This window comes from Macrobrachium nipponense, chromosome 12, assembly GCF_015104395.2.
Source record: "Macrobrachium nipponense isolate FS-2020 chromosome 12, ASM1510439v2, whole genome shotgun sequence".
Lineage (NCBI taxonomy): Eukaryota > Metazoa > Arthropoda > Malacostraca > Decapoda > Palaemonidae > Macrobrachium > Macrobrachium nipponense.
In genome coordinates, this window is record NC_087205.1 from 27,117,810 (window position 1) to 27,122,809 (window position 5,000).

Below are 5,000 nucleotides of genomic sequence, written 5' to 3' on the forward strand. Positions count from 1 at the left end.
TAATCTATATGAAAGGAAGGTGCCCAGTTCTAAAAAAGTGAAAAAAAAAAAAAGTCTGGTATATCCTTTAATATTTTTTTTTTAATTCTATTAACAATTTGTGATATTTTCTTTTACACATACGTTCTTATATAGGGATGCATGCTTCATAAGAATTTTGGTACCCTACCTCTTTATCTCCTGGACGTCAAGATAAAACTGAATTTAGGCAAACATTTCGTGAGTGAAAAGAAATTAATTATTGAGTCACCAAAGACACTTATATTGGGAGCAAAAATGTTCCATTTTTAGCCGAGGCTATATCAAACCGCTTCAAGTATTTTTGATCTTGACTGCCTTGCAGTTTATATCTGTTTTTGAGGCGGGTTGGGGGAGCAGAAATAAAGGATTACTGATAAATGCATGTCATACCCAACGCAATACCTGGAGAGAGTCATTTCGTAAACCCTACACAAGAGAAGAAGGATCATGTCAAGATAAGAGAAACACTATTTTTCAATGCAATATTATATAACTTTGCTTTATATATATATATATATATATATATATAATATATATATATATATATATATATATATATATATATATATAATATATTATATTATTGCTGAAGAAAGCTACAAAATATCCTTTAATATCCAATTTACTCTGGCTCGGAATTAATATATTTTCATATATGTTGACCGAAGGGGAATTTTATTAGTCGATGATCATTTCGTCCTCTCGTGGATTCGAACCAGCGTACTGATGAGAAATGAAGACTTCAGTGAAGTTACCGACTCGGCCAACAAGTTGGTAACTTCACTCAAGTCCTCTTTTCTCCTCAGCACGCTAGTTCGAATCCATGAGAGGACGAAATCATTACCGACTAAAAAATTCCCTTTTGGATAACATATATGGAAATATATTAATTCCGAGGTAGAGCGAATTGGATGTTAAAAGGACATTTGTAGCTTATTGCATGTTTATGAATCACGGTGATGTGATAGTAATTCATATAATATGTATATATGTACATATATGTAAATCAAAGTGGTGTAATATTGACTTGAAAAACAGTTGGTTCGCTAATAACCCTGACATGACACGAGAAAAAGAACCTACTTACAGACAAGACACTGAAAGTTGGGGATCTTTGTCCCGCAGGCTTTTGTTGAGGATTTTCATAAACTTGCTGTGAATAGTGAGGCAATTGAACGCCCCTACCCCAACCTACCACACCCCCTCCCTTGAAACACCTTCCCCCCATGTTTCCAAGAAAACATCGGTGATTATAGAGTGGCCCAATTTCAGAAAAAAGGGGGTGAAAGCTCTCTGCCACGAATAATGAAGCGAGGTATTGTGTAGTCGTGTTTACACCGGAATCAAAAGTGTAGTTATACCTGAGGTGGGCGCTCTGAAAGAGATGACCTGTAAGTTCATCATTATCCTGGTAGTGCATTGTGATAGAAGACCTTGATAAACTGGTCTCAATTCGGGCAGATGGAAAAGGTAGAGGCTATCTGCCAAGGCTTTCTTCTTTGATAAATATATTCTAATACTTCATATTCATACATATACACACACACACAATGTATATATATATATATATATATATATATATATATATATATATATATATATATATACATATATATATATACGTATATATATACATATATATATATATATATATATATATAATATATATATATATATATATATATATATATATATATATATTATATATATATATATATATATATATATATATATATATATATATAACACATGAAGTATTATAGTGTTTAGAAGGAAATATCGTTTATGATTTTTTCTTTGACAGGGGAACTGGTTATTGATTGTTGAGATTATCTGCTATGTATTAAGCGTAAAATGTAAATGCTACTTGTCTTCTTATGCATGGATGTTATTTAAATTTGACTCAGCAGTTACTAAAACTTACATATATATATATATATATATATATATATATATATATATATATATATATATATATATACATATATATATAAGCTATATATGTAAGTATTAGTAAATTCTGAAATATATATACATACCATCCAAGCATATAAGACAAGCAGCATTTAAATAATGTGCTGAACGCATAGCAGTTAATTCCGACATTAAAAAAAAAATTCCTCTGTCAAAGAGAAAATCTTAAGCGATAATATCCTTCTAAATACAACACGTATTCCAGAGCACTTTAACATCACTTAGCAAACTTCCACCCTGCCATTATATTGCACATTTCATTATCCACCTTGTAATCAGTGGCAATTGACTCCCTTCTGGTTTTACGCCCTTTCTTCCCGGGAGACCTTTCCATCTTCCGTGTTCATCCAGATTTAATGAAAGATACCACAAAGGGGACCCTCCCCGATTTTTTTTCCTTTTCTCTTTCTTCTGCTTTGTCGTTAAGATGTTCATTGTTACAGGGTCACGTATTCTTCTGTACCTGGCGTTCTATATGAGGTCGCTATCCCCCGTGCGTTCTGGTGAGATTCAGATAAGTCGAGAGGAGAAGGTATTGGTATAAGCGACTGAAAAGGACAGCAAGGATTATACAGTATTAAAATAGCGCAGTGTAAGAGACATTATGTAACCACATTTTTCAAGAGCTAGCCCGGTGCCTGTAGATTATTTAGTCTGCGTTTATCATGAACTTAGTCATAAAATGAAGATCCATTCTAATAAAGACTGAAAAGATTGAGTCAACGAATAAGATGTGAGGCTGAAGTTGACGGTAGGATAAAAGTGGAGAGAGGTAACTGGAGTAGTAGGTGATAAGAAAATTCTAATCAAACTAAAAGTCAAGATCTATAGGACAGTGATGACCAGTGTTAATATATTCATCGAATAAGATGTGAGGCTGAAGTTGATGGTAGGATAAATCTACGTGGGAAAAGTGGAGAGATGTAGCAGGAGTAGTATGTGAGGAGAAAATTCCAATCAAACTAAGTCAAGATATATAACACATCGATGACCAGTGTTAACATATGGATCAAAAACATGGACTCCAAGAAAAAAAGAGGAAGTAAAGCTTGAGAGAACAGAGATGAGAATACTAAGGTGGATTATGGGAATATCGCTGCCTGAGAGAATGGAAAATGATAAAATAAGAAGAAGTGCAGGCTCAGTAAAGATTACAGAGGGGATAAAAGTGTCATGGTTGAGATGGTATGGGCATGTGTTGAGGATGGATGACGAGGAGAGAGCAAACAGGGCTTAGGAGGAACCTGTTAGAGGAAGAAGATCGCAAGGGAGACAGAGAATTACATGGCGAGATAAAGTGAAGGAAGATATGGAGAGAAGAGGTTTGGTGAAGGATGATGCCTTTGATAGAAGGCAGTGGAGGAGAAGGCGCATCAGGCAACCGAACCCTTAATGTAGGGATAACGGTGGGAAAGAAGAAGAATAAGATATGCTCTTTATTGTAATTTTAAAATCAGTCCTTTCGGCCTCAGGTTGTTGCATTATTCAAGCAATATTCCAAGTGAGTAACACCTCCTGGGTTGGACCTTCCTGATGAATAGTAAGCCACAGACCCCTTGCTGTTATTGCTCAGTACTACGGCTATGAAACATTAATTACTTCTCGGATTGCCTTGCTCTCGGTGAATTAGGAGGACGTTTCATTCCTGAATACCGGATGAGCACCGTAACTATCCTCTTTCCATGATGTTAAAAGGGGAAGTTTGCTTCAAATGTTCTGTTTGTTTACAGTAACTAAAATAACACTCTCTTCTTTGTTAAAATTATAATGTTGTTCAGAACTGCAGTTGTTTTTCTATGGAATTATTGATTTTTAAATATATATATATATATATATATATATATATATATATATATATATATATATATATATATATATATATATATATATATATATGTGTGTGTGTGTGTGTGTGTGTGTGTGTGTGTGTGTGTCTGTCTGTGTGCTCTCTCTCTCTCTCTCTCTCTCTCTGTCTCAGCATAATGACTGTACCCAGCTGACATCAGTTCACGTAAGCATTGAATGACATACCTAATTGTACTCTACTGCCGCCGAGAGAGAGAGAGAGAGAGGAGAGAGAGAGAGAGAGAGAGAGAGAGAGAAATTAACGCTATTGTTCATTAATGACTGCTTCTAAATGCAATCCAGCTAAACGGGAGGGCTTCGACTAGAATTCTCTCTCTCTCTCTCTCTCTCTCTCTCTCTGAAGCCCGTTTATACTTTAAATTAACAGCCATTACTATAAACCACTGTATAAATGTACACTTCTAACTGTAACAATAAGAGAAAGGTAGAAAAATTCGCTCTATTAAAGCGAATCTTTTGTACTTTATTACAATGCCTGAGCTTAAGTGAGCTTGCAGGCAAAAATGAAGATATACCAAAACGTTTTATTAACACAAGGACAACTTGAGCATAGCTTAAATATCACAATATTTCAGTTGAAAAATATGAAATGTAGTTAAATGTACTCAAATCCTTCATTAACTCACTAAGAAAAATAACACCAGTAATAAAACTGACCGGCAAATATGGCATTTCTGGACACGTAGAAAAATATACACCCACCCCTAAGTGTAAAAATAAAAGACCTTTTTTTTTAAAGCAAACAACAAAGAAGCAATTAAGCGCAAATACTGCTGCAAGATGCCGTTCCTGGAAACGTGAAGGATAAACAATTGGTGGAACTGAAAATTAATTGTACTGAGAGACTTACACAAAGAATATTTAAACGAGCGAGCTCACAGAAAAACCCAGAAAGGGAACGAAAGGGGAAGCAATGAAAAGACACTGAGGAGGACCGGTGATGCTGTTCCGATATATATATATATATATATATATATATATATATATATATATATATATATATATATATATATATATATATATATATATATATAATTCCGAGGTAGAGCGAATTGGATATTAAAGGACATTTGTAGCTTAATGCGGATATATTTATATATACTATATATCATATATATATATATATTATATATTATATA